Source organism: Mya arenaria, chromosome 4 (genome assembly GCF_026914265.1).
Source record: "Mya arenaria isolate MELC-2E11 chromosome 4, ASM2691426v1".
Taxonomy (NCBI): domain Eukaryota; kingdom Metazoa; phylum Mollusca; class Bivalvia; order Myida; family Myidae; genus Mya; species Mya arenaria.
In genome coordinates, this window is record NC_069125.1 from 26,054,655 (window position 1) to 26,073,496 (window position 18,842).

An 18,842-nucleotide genomic window follows, 5' to 3' on the forward strand; every position below is an offset into this window, starting at 1 on the left:
GATTTCACGTCTGAAAAAGTGGATTTCACTTGTCAAAATGTGGATTTCATTTCGATTTCCGAAAAATTGCTCTAACTTCTTCATTTCTTGATATATTTCAATAAAATTTCAAATGTAAACTCTCTATTAGGCACTTTCCAAAATGTATACAAAAAATAAAAATTACTAATTAATAAAACTGAGTTAGGAGTGGATTTTACTTCTCGAAAACTGGATTTCACCTTGATTTCCGATCTATTTTCGAAAAATTGCTCTAACCTCTTCATTTTTTGACCAATTTCAATAAAATATGAAATTTAAACCCTTCATGAGGCACTTTCTAATGATTATACAAAAACAGAAAATTATTTATTAAAATTATTGAGTTATGAGTGGATTTCACTTCTCGAAAACTGGATTTCACCTCGATTTCCGATCTATTTTCGAAAAATTGCTCTAACTTCTTCATTTTTTTACCAATTTCAATAAAATTTGAAATATAAACCCTTTATGAGGCACTTTCTAATAATTATACAAAAACAGAAAATTATTTATTAAAATTAATGAGTTATGAGTGGATTTCACTTATCGGAATCTGGATTTCACCTCGATTTCCGATCTGTTTTTGGAAAAAAATGAAAAATTGCTCTAACTTCTTTATTTTTTGACCAATTTCATTAAAATTGAAATATAAACCCTTTATGAGGCACTTTCTAATATGTTTACAAAAAAAAAAATATTAATTAAAATAACTGAGTTCTGAGTGGATTTCACGTTTTGAGTGGATTTCACGTGAAATCCACTGGATTCCTGTATCACCCCGCACCGTAAATAATGATATCAACCCGTTTAAGTTATGTATTTGACTTTTTTCACAATACATCGCATTTAAGGACATGCACATACACTGGCTACAGATAATGTATCACTATCGAGTGGTTATCCTGACATGAACTGCAAAAAACGTCGCAGATCTTCAATGCCTTGGTTTGTGGGTAAATATTGTGATCAAGGATGTTATGATAATAATAATAATAAAAAATAGATTCAAACAACTTTCCAAATTAAGTGGCGTTAACAAAAATTAATAAGTAGCAAGAGTTCAAGTACAATGATAGGTAGTACTATGAGATGATAACGGCGTATCAATTCGTTAAAGTATAACGAGAACATCGGCGAAACATATAAACAGCCGCCTCAGAGTCATTGATGATTTTTTATTTGGCGACTCTGAATATCCAAATGTTAAAAAATGTTCCCAGTACTCCTATTGTTGTTGTTTTATCGAATTTTTGGCTTGTTGTCTCCGTAGTCTAAAATAATAGATTTGTTAGAAGTTAGCTGAAGAGAACGCCGTATCCAAACCCTACCAGAATTCGTGACATTTTTTATGTCACGCTGTTATTTCACTTGTATGCATTGTACAGACAAAATAACTATATCCTCAGGTAAATGAAGTAAAATGTAGTTCACAAACACATTTTCAAAACCAAACAACGCTTTATAGATAGTTAATTTATCATTTTAATAAATCCGATTATAATCATTCCTTAACTAGGTCATAGTTGTGTTCAAATTTAATCACGTGACACTAAGATTTTCAGAAAATACCCATGTGACCTACATTTGACCTCACAAATGTAGTGTTTATTTTGCTGTTATTATTTTCTATTTTGAATAATTAGTACATAACTAATTACAAATTTGGAATAAATCAATTGTTTTTACTTATCAAAAGGTATTTTCAGCCTTACTGCAATTGGATTCAAATAAATGAACTTTGTGAATCCGATACTATAAATAGAATCCATCGACGTCATCATGGTCATGTGATTGCATTGCATCATCACACTCAATTGATTCTGGTTGACTTTACTATGGGGGTTACGCCATAACTTTAATGTGTTGTAAACATCAAAAAAATAAATATCAACATTAAAGTTATGGAAGCCAGAACTAGTTAGAAGTATGTTTTGTGTGAAATAGATAATAAAGGCTTATATTTATATATTTTACCAAGTAATTGCAAATATATTTTGCACATTAAATGCATTTAAACACAGGATTTACCTTTCCAATAAAACGAAACTATACTGACACAGACAACAATTATGCCAATCGTAACAACCTGGCCATCTCCGGCAAGCTTCGAGATAGACCTCGTAAATATAATCGTAACAACTCGGCCACTACAACCATTCGTACCGTACCACTGCCCCTGGCATGTACAGAAGTTGTCAGTTCTTTGCAGAGGTGAAGGCACCTATAACTGGTTCTGCTTAGGATAGGTGTGCGGTGGTTGAACTGTCACTCTGGGACCCTTCAATGTGCTCACGCCGAGCCCATAGTATAAGTTACTAACACCACCCCCAACAACTTGGCCATGGCCAAATTATTCCGATTGTTGTAAAACTGTGAACCACAGCCTTGCAGGTGCCATTCATGTATGTATCGTTATGTTTTGACAGTATAAAATGAAGAAAAACACAATCAAACTGATAATAATTCGTTGGATATATATTTTTTTTTTGTGTACAGAACTAATATTAAATAATAATAATAACTTTATTTAAGAAGGTAACACATTAAGACATAGGCATCATATTATAAATACACATAACACATGTCTTATTTACAATGCAGCCTTCTGAAATAACATGCGCGCGCACGCACACACGCACACACCCACGCACACTTAAAAAGATCGGTTTGACATGTAAAAATGCTTAGAATGGAATTTTAAGCAAAAATTTATGTCATTTCAGATAGGTACGTATTAAAATGTAATACGAAAACATAAAGAAACATGAATATAATACATTTATTCAACACATCAAATGCTTAACAAAATAATATTATATCGTAATATTTCTTGTTTTTATGATATTTTATTAACGCGATATATGCTTTTACCCATAATCCCGATCAGAATCTCTACCCACTTTTGATACAAATAATTTGTACATCAAGGATTTGCCATATCAAAAATTATAAAAAAATCCTTCAACATACAATTATTTGGACTAGTTGTCCGAATGTTGCCGATGATCTCCTTGTACTTTTACGATTAATATGCCATTATCATCTCAAAGTGGAACCTGGTCAAATAGCCCAAATTTTGGTCAAATAGCCCACACTTGGTAAAAAATGGTCAAAACGCCCAGAATTTGGTCAAAACACCCCCATTCTGGTCAAATAGCACCCACCTTTTTTATTTGAAATTATATTTGAAGGTAAGTTGTAATATTTTTAAAGCTGCACTCTCACAGATATAATGTTATACAACCTTTTTAGCTCACCTGTCACATAGTGACAAGGTGAGCTTTTGTGATCACAATTTGTCCGGCGTCCGTCCGTCCGTCCGTCCGTAAACTTTTACTTTAAACGACATCTCCTCATAAACCGCTTAGCCAATTTCATCCAAACTTCACAGGAATGTTCCTTGGGTGGTCCCCTTTGAAAATTGTTCAAAGAATTGAATTCCATGCAGAACTCTGGTTGCTATGGCAACGGAAAGGAAAAACTTTAAAAATCTTCTTCTCCCAAACCACAAGGCTTAGGCCGTTGATATATGGTAGGTAGGATCACCAAATGGTCCTCTACCAAGATTGTTCAAATTATGGCCCTTGGGTCAAAATTGGCCCCGCCCCGGGGGGTCATGGGTTTTCTCTATATGTTTATAGTGAAAACTTAAGAAATCTTCTCCTCTGAACTTACTTGGCCTAGAGCTTAGATATTGGGCATGATTCATTGTCTAGTGGACCTCTACAAAGTTTGTTCAAATTATGGCCCTGGGGTGAAAATTGGCCCCGCCCCGGGGGTCATGGGTATTCTCTATATGTTTATAGTTAAAACTTCAAAAATCATCTCCTCTGAACTTACTTGGACTAGAGCTTAGATATTTGGCATGATTCATCGTCTAGTGGTCCTTTACAAAGATTGTTCAAATTATGGCCTTGGGGTCAAAATTGGCCCCGCCCTGGGGGGTCATGGTTTTTCTCTATATGTTTATAATAGTGAAAACTTCAAAAATCTTCTCCTTTGAACTTACTTGGACTAGAGCTTAGATATTTGGCATGATTCATCGTCTAGTGGACCTCTACAAAGATTGTTCAAATTATGGCCTTGGGGTTAAAATTGGCCCCGCCCCGGGGGGTCATGCGTATACTTGATATGTTTATAGTTAAAACTTCAAAAATCTTCTCCTCTTAACTTACTTGGACAAGAGCTTAGATATTTGGCATGATTCATCGTCTAGTGGACCTCTACAAAGATTGTTCAAATTATGGCCCTGGGGTCAAAATTGGCCCCGCCCCCGGGGGGGTTATGGGTTTTCTCTATATGTTTATAGTAAAAAAAATAAAAAATCTCCTCTGAACTTACGTTGCTTAGAGCTTAGATATTTGGCATGATTCAATGTCTAGTGGACCTTTACAAAGATTGTTAAAATTATGGCCTTGGGGTCAAAATTGGCCCGCCCCGGGGGTTAGGGTATTCTCTATATGTTTATAGTTAAAACTTCAAAAATATTCTCCTCTGAACTTACTTGGACTAGAGCTTAGATATTTGGCATGATTCATCGTCTAGTGGACCTCTACAAAAGATTGTTCAAATTATGGCCTTGGGGTCAAAATTGGCCCTGCCCCCTTGGGGGGGTCATGGGTTTTCTCTATATGTTTATAGTGAAAACTTAAAAAATCATCTCTTCTGAACTTACGTGGCTTAGAGCTTAGATATTTGGCATGATTCATCGTCTAGTGGACTTCTACAAAGTTTGTTCAAATTATGGCCCTGGGGTCAAAATTGGCCACACCCCGGGGCTGATGGGTTTTCTCTATATGTGTTATAGTGAAAACTTAAAAAATCTTCTCCGAACTCACAAAGACAAGTAACGTCTTAATTTAAACTGGATAACATATTTAGTACACATACCAATTTTCAATATGGGCCACATACAACAATTAATAACAAATATACATATGTAGATACACACGTAAAATCAAGTAGTGACAAGAGCTTAGATATTTGGCATGATATATCATCTAGTTGACTTATACCAATATTGTTCAATCTTTGGCCCTGGGGTCAAAAAATGGCCCACCCGGGCGGTCATGGGTTTCCTTATATATGTATATGATGAAAACTTAAAAAATCTTCTTCTCTGAAACCAAAAGGCGAAGGCCTTAGATATTTGGTATGAAGCATCGTTTATCGGACCACTATTAAGATTGTTCAAACTTTAGCCCTGGGGTCAAAATTGGCCACGCCCCGTGTTCATAGGCTTAGGTTTTCAATATTTGTATATAATGGAAGCATTAAAAAAAATTCTCTCCGAATTCACAAGGACTAGAGCTATTTGGCATTATACATCATTAAGTGGACCTCTACCTTTATTGTCCAAACTTTGGCATTGGGGTAAAAAATGACCCCGTCCCGGGGGGTCATTGATTTTCCTTATATGTAGTAAATTCTCCAAAACCACAAGGCTTATAGTTGGAAGTTGTGGCCAGATCACAAAATAGCCTTCTACTGTACATGAACGAAATTTTTTAACACATAAGTAAAGTCTTTTGATATATGGTGTTTGGGGTTGTGATGACCTAGAAATCATAGTACTTTTGGTTAGAAGTTTCCGTATTTACTATAGATTATATAGAGATACAAATTGGTGTATTGTAACCTCATTTCTGTAGAAAATTGGACAAGGCGTTTTGATAACGGTTTCCTGAGAATGATCACGTAGTGATATTTTTCAAAGAAAAAAATCGCTTTAATAGCTCTTCAGAGCTTATATTATACATGTTTGTACACCCAACTTTATAAATAAATATTACTTGACTTGACTTGAACATACTTCTACCAACCACATGCAAACAACATGTTTTTGGCCATATAGCAATACTTTTTTTGTATATTTTAGATATATTTTATATTGATTAACGAAAAAAACAACTCATGCCGTCATCAAAATTATGATCTTAACTGAAGACACAAGAAAGTCGGGCTAGTATATCACAAATTTTCACTAACCCTGGTCAATGAAAATCCACTAGCCTTAATATTTCTCTGATGTAAATGTCTTAAATTCACTGATAATCTTGCTTTGGTAGCTAACTTTTTCCATAAATATTTAAAAGTAAATCTCAATATTTGTCTTCCTAAACAGGGATCAAGCTAGCATCAAAGTTATGGGAGAAATGAATTATCTATCTATATCTGTATAATGTCAACTCCTCTTTCGAGTGTTACTGACATGAAAGATGTGTGCAGTAAAATAGCAAGCCCAGTTTATTACATCTCCCATTTTGATAGTTTACATTTTTAAAAGATATGTTACTGCCAACACTTGTTATAATACTGAGTTAATTAATAAAAGCAATTAAACTAATTCTTGTTGTTCATTCACCAGACTCAATGTTATCATCACTGTTCAACATATCATCCTCTTACTTGATATACTCCATTAGTCCTAGCTTATTCAAGACTTCTAAAAAACCTTAACTACTTTGAACCATCCAGATTTCTTATCAAACCAATGTGCAATATATGACAGGTGAGTGATTCAGGGCCATTTTGGCCCTCTTGTTTATTTTCTGTCTTGAAAAGAGCAAACTTTTGCGTAAATATCTGCAAACCATTGATAAAAGATTGCTGACTAAAAATCAGATCGCAGATTTTTATATTTCCCTTTGAAAATTAATGTTTTATGGCTTAAACCCGTTATTATCGGTTTAAGAAAAACACATAAAACATCAATTTTTTAACTTTAATAGAAAAAATCTTCGATCAGATTTTTTGAAAGCAGTCTTGTATAACTTGTTTCCATGGATTTTCGCAAAAATTGGCTCATTCAAGACGAAAAAATTGTCAAAACGTTCAATCTGTGAGAGTGCAGCTTTAAGATAAATTGCATTGACATAATTGCTAATCAAGCATTTATAAACCGATTTCAAGACATAACATTTGTTGACAATTAAAATGTTTTCAAATATAGTAAAAATAATTTGCACATATTAAAGACTTATTAATAAGAGAAGATACTGGGCATCTAAATTATCACATTGTGCAATCAATATTTCCATTTATGTAATTTAAACTGAATATATTGCAAATGCAATCAGAATGGCAGTCAAAATGAACAAGTTAAAAATGGGATTAAGCAGGGCAAGTCCAAAGGGGTCGTGCTAAAAGGCTGACCAAATGGCTGCCAATAGATACAGAGGGAAAAGGCTGACCAAGCCAGAAAAGGCTGACCAGAAAAATGAGAATGGATTTTTTTAAATATTTTTTGTTTTTGTTGTTGTTTTATTTATTTCTGTGTACTATTTAAATTATTATAATTGATATATTATAAATTATAAGAGCGTTTAGTTGAAGATGGATGACTTTTCGTAAGAAAAAGTATCCATTGATTGATTGATTGATTTATTGATTGATTGATTTAATGGTTAAATAAATGGCATAAAAGCCACAATCTAGTCTTCATTTTTTCACGTTTTTGTAAGAAAAAGTATCCTTCTTCATCCAGGCCACATCACGTGGAGGTCTCTTGTCATGGCCCATGTGATTGATTGATTGATTGATTGATCGATCAATCGATCGATTGATTGATTGATTTAATGGTTAAATAAATGAAAGAATGATGGATTGATCACAAGATTGAATGAAGGATTGATCGAGTTACTGAATACGTAAATGTCTGAGCCTAAGTTGTAATTGTTCAGTCAGTTATCACATTGCACTTGGCCGCCTAAGCATTCTGGCAAATTACATACACAATAGTTTTCAATTTTAATGATTTTTGAATTTTTTCGCCGTCCACTGATTGTCTTGGAGGTGATTGGAAATTCAGACATTTTTTCTTTTTCTAAGCATTCTAATAAATGATCACGCAGTTTTAATGAATTACATATTAAATCGAAACACGGGTTTTGCCGAAAACAAAAAGATGTTGCATGTGCAATGGCATATAAGCCACAATCTATTGAATTGTCTTGTTTTTTGACTATAGGTACAACGATATTTAGACAGTCTTCATTTTCCCCATAAATCTGCGATAGTTGAATTTTTAACCCATCCGGATTAATTCTATCATCACGTTGTTCGTTTCCCATGCTGTCGATTAAATAAATTTTATTCTTATGCTCATATGTCATTAAGTTTCACAAATGATCAACTGTACCCTTCTATTATATCATACATGTATTAACATTACTTTTTAAATATTTTCTTTCCGAATTAAACAACATCTACTATCGTTGTTAGTTAGAGTTTCGAAAAAGGCGGACCGTGATAGTCAGCGAATAACATAACAAATACAGGCTGACCGTATTGGTCAGCGATAAGAAATTACGCTATGTAAGTGTTCGAAAAAGGCTGACCAGGTTGGTCCGCGATAAGATATACAGTTTACAGTGGCAGTTTTATTGTGACTTAGTGACAATTTCTCGCTTGATTGATCATAATGGAAAGGATTGTAGTAGTTATAATTCGTTCATGATCAATTTCGTTTTTTTATTGGCATTCATGTATGACTTTTTCTCCTGGAATTCGCGCACGGTAAATCCCGAGTAAGAGAACACTGGGTACTGAGTGAAACCACCTAAGTATTTTGTCTGAGAATGTTCAACTATTAAAGCCATAATGAAAATGTTTAAAATATAAAGTCAAAGGTTAAATTCACAAAAAACTAAGCTGTCTATAAATGAACACAAGTACTTGAATAAACTAAATACAAATCCACGTAATATTATAATCAAAATCACATAGATCCAAATCACACAATTTATTAAATATCTAGAGCAATATATGTTTTAATTAAATTAATTATTTAAATATTGAATTGACTTAATTACGCCAATTACGATAAGTTATAACAAGGAACAACTTTAATAATATCGTGTGAACTTCTCACACATTCACCAAACCCATGCAACTGCTACCAAGAACTTTACTTGAGGGGTTTGTTTCGTTTATTTCAATTACTCATATTTACAGATCTATACAAAGTTATGCAAAGCTGTATATATTTATATCAATCGTTATCTATAAATTGATAATTTAATAAAATAATGAAATAGAATGTATCGCATCGACTTGAATTATTGAATTATTCGATATCAATATAACATCACGATTTCTTAACTCATTTAAAAAAAAACCATAAAAATACAATACTCTTAATGAATATATACTTATTAAAACATAAAAGTTTTTGGGTTTTTTATTAAAAACATCTTTTCAATTCTATTTTATTTTCCTGGTCAGCCTTTTCTGGCCTGGTCAGCCTTTTCCCTCTATATCTATATGGGCAGCCATTTGGTCAGCCTTTTAGTATTGCCCAGTCCAAAGTGCCACATGCTAGTGCTGTTTTAGATCCTACATGGATTGTGATGGTGAATACCTACAGGTGTTAAAATTGAACTGAGGCTATTGTCATCGATAGACCACATCAACCCAGAGGGTCCACAGGACAGCCTTGTCAATCTCTCTAAGACACCCAAAAGTGCTGATAAATCAGCTGGACAATTTTTGTAAGATATAAATCTTTTAAGGTAGAAGTCAATTGAGTAATAGTATTTCACCATGTGAAATAAATATGCTAAGAATAAGATTTCAAAATTTAAAAAAAAGAGTTAAATTATATCTTCTTGTTGTTCCTTTAATTTTGATGCATTATATCAATATTAAAAGAAAGAAAAACACTAAAAACTTATTGCTAAATAAAAACATTGAAAATGTAAATTTTATATTATGGTATTATTTATAAGTAATATTTTGAAATGTTTGTTATTCTTACTTGGTTAAATTGTCAGATTTATTACTATACAAATAATGTTGGTTGCACTTCATTGTAGAATCAAGGTTTAATTTTTTTTGGAATAACATAATAATGCATACCTACATATATTTTTTTTTAAAAGTGGGGGTGTTTTTTGGGGCTATTTGACTTGGGGACTATTTGACTTGGGGACTATTTGACTAGGAAGCCACATAGTACTATTCCTCATTGTACTTTTACTCTTGCTACTTATAACCTTTTGTTAACGTAATTGTAATTGAGATTACTTTGTTATTGTTTATCGAATTATGGCGTCGTCGTCATCTGATGACTTGGCCAAAACATCATGCTGTCTGAGAAATTTGTCTGTGTGCTGTCGTAAGTCTATTTCTTGTGTCTTAGTACTTCAAGCAATTTGAGCAGTTTTGAAAAAAATTGGCTTTATTAACTGATAAGTGTCTGCTATAAACTGTTACATTCTGAAATGTTGAACAATAATAGACTTGTATTGGTAATATTGCTGCCTCTTAAATTTTTAGACGCTTGAGTACTTGAGATGTCTGGCAGTCACGCTGCAGGTTTTTTGCACCAACTGGAAGTGCGATGTTTATTGGTTCCAGCCAAAAAGGACTTCTCTCAGGTTCTAGGCACCAATGATGTAAGTTGAGGGATTTGGTTTTTGACATTACTTGTAAAAATGACATGAACAAACTTGATCGTTAAACTTAGCCAACTATTTAATTGTACCAGGTCTTATTAATCTACACTCTCTCAGATTGACAGTTGTGACATTTTTATTTTTTTGGTCTCAGAATCGGCTGATTTTGATATCAATGCCTTCAATTTAGTCATAAGATAACTTCCAATAAAACAGATCTGAATTGTTCGGAAAATTGCTTAAAAAATTATTTTTCTTTAAGCGTTAGTGACGCTTTTAGCAAATGCCTTGGTCACGATATAATGACAATTTCCCTTTTGCTGTTGTTACGTTGTAATTTTCTTAACATGTTATGTTAAAATTGTCTTTTTTATGTCTCATGATATGTAGAATATATCTGTCGACTCAACTTATACAGACTTCCATCGCTTGGTTTGACGCGTTTTTTAATTTCAGACTCCAAATAGCCAAAATGTGGCTTAAAACTGTCGTTACAATGTTTCATTTCAAAATTACCACTTTTTTAACATAAAAAATAAAAAAAAACTGGAAAATAATTGTATCAGACATCTTGAGCATTGAGTAAGCAATTTAGTCTTCTTTCTGTAGCTGGTTATTTCATTTAAATTGCATAAAAACTGACGGAGTACTACTAAAATAACTGAACCCACCATTTTGTTACCAAAATCTGGCATTTTCAATTCAGGGATACAAAATGGCCAAAATTTCTTAGCAATATGGTATTTTGTGAAAATATGACCCTCAATTGGAAGAGTTACAACTCATTTATCAATAGCAATAAGAAATTTATACATAATTCCTACATTACCAAATTTATTTTACGCCTAAGTATGCACCCAAAAATACAGAAATTTTTGTCCCATCCGTAGACGCATGTTTTTCCCAGCAAGGAATATGCTTAGCATATAACCAACCAGGCAGATTTTGCATTTCCATTCAGTGACCAAATATATTATTTGTTGCATCAATATCTGATTGTAATTTGTAAATATGAAGCTCAACATGTCAATGACCCATCCATAGACACCATGTCCCATCCGTAGACACACAAAAAATGCTCAGAATTTGCATATATTAAGCTAAAAGAACCACTTTCCTTTGACAGAAATGTAGCACATATTCAAAACTAGGCAATGGATTACCAAAAACAACTCATTACCTTTATATTTTCATTTTTCCACTTCTATATGTTGCTAAAAACATTGAAATTCATGCCTTAACTTTTTTTTTCTATAGTGTGTATGTTTGGGAATTAAAATAAGTAGCCAAAATACAGGCTGGATTATGCTGTTTTAGCCAGACATAAAGAGGCCTATTAGAAATTTATTTATGGTTAAGAAAATGAAGTACAGTAAAGCTGGTAAATGTCTACGGATGGGACATTTAAATCACGCTGTGTACGAAATGTCTATTTATAAATTCAGGTGTGACTAGAATTAACATTAGTACAAAAATGGACAAGCAGAGAAATAAAAACCATTCAAATATACCTGAAATTGACAATAATGTGAGTGCAAAAGCCCTTAGAATGAGAAGATACAGGGGAAAACTGAAAAATGAAAGAAATGAAAAATATGATGAAACAAAGAGGAAAGATGCTGAAAGGAAAAACACATGATAGGCAAATTGACAAAGGGAGAAGAGAAAGTGATCCAAGAGAAACCAAAAAACAATAATAAATATGGAGAGAAAAGAAAATGAAACAGCTTGCCAAAAAGAAAGAAGGTGCAGACAATATCACAAACAAAACTAATGGAGAAAACCGGACTCCTAGACAGACACAGTGTAACAATAAGAATAGAGAAATGAAAGAAAATGAAAGCCTGAAAAAGAAGAAGAATGTGCTTAAAGATACTTAAAGAACAGAATTGGACGATGGGGATAAAACTTAAAACAATACAGTGTGCAAAATAGTCTTTCAACAGACCAAGATACTACAAACATTGATCAAACAAAAACAGATGGTACAATAGACAACGATGATATTAACAGATTAACAGCTACAAATTCAGCTGAAATATAAGTAATGAGATGTGTGAGCCTCCATTTAATTCAAGAAGCAAGAAGTATTGAATATAGAGCAATATCAAAAGTAAAAGAAAGTATGCCTACAACACCAAAGCGTAAAACAAGAGTGTAAGAAAAACTGATAGAGTATGTCACCAACGCTGAGAAGAAATTTGGAAGAAAGGGGTGTTATTTTACCAAAGAGTGCTAAAAGAAAATTAAAGCTGAGCGAAACGGTCAATATGAACAACATTAAAAGAAGAATACAGGATGTGAAATTGAGTCATGGAGGGACTTCACAAGGAAAGAAGACAGAATACAACAATGTGTTGCAATGTGTGCTTGATAGGAATATAACCAAATACCATACTAGCTTTGGTAGTGGGATTGCTTCCTTCCTACACGTAAGGCGACCAACAGGGAAAATAGACAACACCAATGAAAAGAAGTGGAAACTAAAACCAAGAAAGACAAGGAAAGACTGACTGCAGGAACTGTTATTTGTCAGTTGATGTGTCCGGAGAAGTACTGAATAAAAAGATGTAGACTTATTCGATCTGGAGAGAACATCCAATCTCAAGTAATGACAATGACCTTGGCCGAGGCATATGAATTATTTATTTTCTGGAGTTCTTAAGTAGTTAAGAAAAGGTCATTGACAAAATGTCATTTTTACATATAATTCAGAACAGTTTCTCAGTTTTGGAGTATAAATATCAGGTATCAGGGCTTTTTCTGCCCATTTTTGGAAAAAGGATCCTAGACATTTTTTAAAAATTTGCGTCACAATTATGCCTAAATTGGGAAAATTTACAGTTAAAATAACAAGCTTTTCAGTCTCCTGCAAATGAGGAAATTATTAAATATAAGTTTATTTTCCCTTTCAAAAGCCCTAAAACAGCTGAAATCTTAATTCTTTGGTGTAAATATTTATTGCAATGAATCATGACAGATACTAATTTTTCATTTCAAATGATCTTTGAATGTGATGCAAATCAATGATTTCTGAATTCAGTTATCCCCAAAACTTTACATCACATAATTTAAGGATGTTGAATGAACCAGTACAGGTAAAAACACTGTTTTACTTTTGATGGGATTTTTTTCTGAAGATTGGAAAAAAATATCATATATTTTGCCTAAGGAATGGGTCTGATAATCGGACCAGTGGGTACTATTAAAAATGCCCTGGTTATTGTTAGTTAAACATGTTTCTAAGTTGAAATTTCCTTGAAACATTGTAGTAGTTAGTCACTGGATACAGTATAAGTATTGTGGATACCATCAGGGAATATCTTATGCCTGCAGCTTGGTATTACATCAAATAGTTTTATGTCCCATCCGTAGACACTTACAACACATGGTACATTTACATCGTGTCTATTTCTAACAACTGAACTAGTGAAAAATCTTACATTTGGTGTTCAATGAGGAATTTAAAACATATACTGATTGACACCATTATATTTCAATGAATTTTCACCTTTGAAAGTTGCTACTTAAAACTGAACTTAAAAGGTCTGATCATCAAATTACAATTACATTGTATAAGGTTGTCTTAATACTGAAATTTAGAAATATTAAATATCTTGTACTTCATTTTTTGTGTTCTGTTAGCATTTTTGCAAAAAGAAATGTTTATACTAGGTTTGTAACTGAACTTAAAGTTCATATGGAAATATATAGTGTGCCTTTTGTCCCATCCGTAGACACTTAGGTAGGACCGGATACAGAAAGTGATCTAAAAAAATTATGCATCAAGATAATGCTGAAAAATTGGTATGGCCTTGTTTGTTTTTGATTCTGGTGTTTGAAAAAATCACTTTTATTTGCTTCCTTGGGCTTCTAAAAATGGTTGATCATTTACAAGCAGTCAAATTCAAAATAATATCATGACATTTATTAAATCTCATTTATTTCTACTAAGAAGGAATAAAGTCAATTATTTTGCCCATAACTGTTTATTTGGCACCTATGCAACAAGCCTGGCTAAAAAAGCATTATAAAAGAGTTCTGTCACATTATCAAAAGCATTTAAATATACATCACGAAATTATTATTTTTTCAGTATTCCTTGATACATAAACCTCCCTGAAAAAAAAAACTGGAGCTCGAACCTAATGATTTTATTCAAATTATTATAACACCATGACCCTACTGTTATGGAACGTATATAATTTGGCTATTTGAATACTTTTATTTTTTACCCTTTGTGAAACACTTTTTGTCATTATATCTAGACCTGAAGGCGATAACAGAACAATTTTGAACATAAATATGAAAAACAGCGATCTGATCTTTTGCCAGTAGCTTAATATCGATGGTTTCCAGACATTTACGCAAATATGGGTTCATTCCAAGACAAAAAAGTTGTCAAAAACAGTCAACCTGTCAGAGTGCAACTTTAAAGTATGCAAAATATTGGGCGTAGCCAGGATTTGGCATTAGAGGCGCAACTTTATGGCCACATATTTGGATGTGCCCCCCTCCCCTCAATTTTTTATATGCCCGCCATATGATGGAAAATGGATATATCTGCAGCAGGGAGACTTAGATAACATGAACATACATGTGTAGAAATTGTAAACCAGCCATGTCATTAGAATTACATAAGATCTATGGTCCTTGAATTGCTTCTATTACATCAACTTTATTTTGGCTACACTGTATTACTATTGAGAAGAATTTATCCAAATAATCACAAACATTGGACATGTGCATGAGCAGTATATCTCAGTCAGGTTCTATAACCAGCTACAAATGTATGTTGCCCCAGTCACTTTAAAGTTATATCCCTTAAATTGCTTTAATTACTCAAACTTAAATAAAAACACACCATAAATTCCACTAATGTTCAAAGGTATTGCAGTCCATAAGTAAAATGGGTAGACATTCAGATATACATGTATGCAAATTTGGTATGTGCAATTTATATACTTTATAGCATTAAATTAGTATGTCATGTTAATAATATTTGGAGAATGGAATTTCTGAATGCATTTTCAGACCAATACAATGTTCTTCAGCATCTTTTAAATATGGAATGGAATAATGTTAAAGTGACACTCTTATTCAAAATCAATACATACTCATGTATAACAAACATGATTTTGAATGATAAACCTTTAACTACTTACTAAATGATGCATTTATGCAAATTATTAATTACTATAACAAGATTGTAACCGTGTATTTAATAACTGAAAACGCAAAAATATTAAATGATTGGTGAATGCTGAAATATTTACTGTGTAAAAGTGCATCTTTAAGGCTAATTCCATTTGTTATTTGGAATATGATTATTGCCCTGTTATTGCTAAGAAGTAAAATGCTCTTCAAAGTGGTACCTTGGTCATTGAGGTCTTGATTTGATTCACAAATTGAAGATATTGAGATGGGTTGTAAAATAATGATAAACATTGTTGTACTCAATTTATTTCTGCCAATTATTTGAACTGTATATCAGGAAAATAACTGTTATTTATTTGTTTATGAAAATCATTCAACTTTCCTTTTTTTACTTTCAGGCCTAAGTACAGTGTACTAGCAGCTGATTTATTTAAAGACGATTATATGTGACATGCTCTGCATGTACATATCTGTAGCCAAAGGCAATAACTAGACAACCTTGACTGACAGTGCATAAAGAAACTACCTTAGAAGTATACTACATACTTGGAATCATTGCCATAAGACTTAATATTTAAAATCCCTAATCATCACTCATTGGCATTCAAAATACAGAAACGTTACAAGCTTGTGTGTGCCCAGTGTTGGTTTAAACACGTCATACATTTGGTATCGTTTAAAAGGATGATCCAACAATGTTGGCAAACTGATTGGACATCTTGTTACTAAAGCAAGCAGTGGGTAAACCTTATATTCGATGTAATGTAATTTTGCATGATACTGCTATTTACTGAAAGGGAACTTTTGAAGATGGTGTGCTGGGTCGTATACCCTTATTCTTTCATCAAAAGGTGATTCAGCTGATGACATGAACATCTGCAGACTGAAAGACATCTTTAATTCTAACACCAGTGAGACATTTTAATGAAAAGGCTCAAAGTGGTCAATATATTTATGCATTCCCCTCAATTTGAAGACTTCGTTTATCGTTTGAGGGTGTTTGTCTTGAAAAACATGGTATAAGATATAATACATAGCATATTGATTAAATATAATAATATTTTTATGCAAATGCATTGATTTGATTATACCCACTGAAATGTGTATATTTAAGGTTTTTGTTATTTTTTGCATGTCAATCAGTATATACACACTGTACAAGTACATAGTATGTGTTGTAAATTGATAAAGTGTGTAGTTTTAATGAGAATATGATTATGTATGTTCCGAAGTGTTGAAAATTAAAGTGTAAAAGTGTATTAGTATGCCCCCTTCGAAGAAGAGGTGTATATTGCTTTGCACATGTCGGTCGGTATGTCGGTCCGTTGGTAGACCAAAGCTTGTTCGACTGATAACTCAGCAATTCCTAGACGTATGGTCCTCAAACTTGACATGAAGGTTGGGCCTGACCAGTATATGACCCCTATTGATTTAAGGGCTCATCGGGTCAAAGGTCAAGGTCACAGTGACCTTTAATGGTAAAATAATTTTAAAGCTTGTCCGAGTGATAACTCAACAATGCCTAGACCTATGGTAATCAAACTTGATATGGAAGTTGGGCCTGACCAGTAGATGACCCCTATTTTTTGGGGGATCATCGGGCCAAAGGTCAAGGTCACAGTGACCTTGAATGGTAAAAGGTTGTCCGAGTGATAACTCGACAATGCCTGCACCCATAGTCCTCATACTTGACTTGGAGGTTGGGCCTGACAAGTAGATGACCCCTATTGTTTTTGGGGGTCATCGGGCCAAAGGTCAAGGTCACAGTGACCTTGAATGGAAAAAGGTTGTCCAAGTGATAACTTGACAATGCCTGCACCCATGGCCCTCAAACTTGACTTGGGGATTGGGCCTGACCAATAGATGACCCCTATTGTTTTTGGGGGTCATCGGGCCAAAGGACAAGGTCACAGTGACCTTGAATGGGAATAGGTTGTCCGTGTAATAACCCGACAATGCCTGCACCCATGGCCCTCAAACTTGACTTGGAGGTTGGGCCTGACCAGTAGATGGCCCCTTTTGATTTTAGGGGTCAACGGTCAAGGTCGAAGTGATCTTGAAAGCAAACTCGACAATTCCTGGACCTATGGTCATCAAACTTGGCATGAAGGTTGGGCCTGGCCAGTAGATGACCCCTCTTGACATTGGGGTTATCGGGCCAAGGTCAAGGTCACAGTAACCTTTAACGCAAAAAAGTTAAAAAATCTTCTCCCAGTGATATCTCAACAATAACTGAACCTATGATCATCAAACTTGACATGGAAGTTGGGCCTGACCAGGAAATGACCCTTATTGATTTTAGGAGTCATTGGGTCAAAGGTCAAGTTCACAGTGACCTTCAATGCGAAAATGTTTCGAGTGATAACTCGACAATGCCTGCACCCATGGCCCTCAAACCTGACTTAGAGTTGTGTCTGACCTGTAGATGACCCCTTATGATTTTAGGGGTCAAAGGTCAAGGTCACAGTGACCTTGAATGAAAAAAGCTCGTCTGTGTGATAACTTGTCAATGCCTGCACCCATGGCTCTCAAACTTGACATTTAGATTTTTGGTGACCAGCTGATGACTCCTATGTATTTTGAGGTCAAAGGTCATGGTCGTTACACACTCTATCCTCACACTTTGAATGGTCATAATCTTAAAACTGCCTCAACGGCATCCAATGTCAGTGACAAATCAGCTGTCATTTCGGTCCATGCATATTTCATTCAATTGTCCATATAATCCTGACAACATGGCGCTCAGGTGGGGCATAATGTTTGACAAACATCTCTTGTTTAACTTGATTTGCAGTTGATGTAGAACTTTGCATTGAATGATAACCCTCAAATGTTATGTTGTGAGGTCTGGGGTTATTTTATTTCAGTATAATACTTGTACATTTAAAAAATAAATGATATAGAAAAAAAACTTGATTGTCCTTGCATGATAGGTAAAGAAACTCAGGCATGAATCAGTGCACTGTAAATGTAAAGACCAAGACTATGCTATGCTTCGTTGTGTACCGTGGGTAATTTGGCTAGGAAAATCTCTATTCATGAATAATTAATGAGGCAATTTCATTGGTTCCACAAAGTGCCTGATGCTTTATGGCTGAAAAATATTCTGGCGATTGCCGGGTCCGCCTGCTGAGTACAAAAATAGTTGGCATTAGTCCAGACCACACGGTCACGGGAGCTACTGACATTGTAATTTATTGAACAATATTTGAGTGTAACATGCAGATTTATTGGAAGTAGAGTTGACTCTCTTGCCTCATGCATATA

General features: G+C 33.8%; 1 long non-coding RNA gene across 1 annotated transcript; it reads left to right on the forward strand.

Moving 5' to 3' along the window:
• The first annotated feature begins 806 nt into the window (after positions 1 to 806).
• Positions 807 to 18,466, forward strand: LOC128232164 (uncharacterized). The gene is made up of 3 exons (XR_008260501.1): positions 807 to 974; positions 10,300 to 10,418; positions 15,974 to 18,466. It is a non-coding gene; the product is annotated as an uncharacterized LOC128232164 (long non-coding RNA).
• The last annotated feature ends 376 nt before the right edge of the window (positions 18,467 to 18,842 follow it).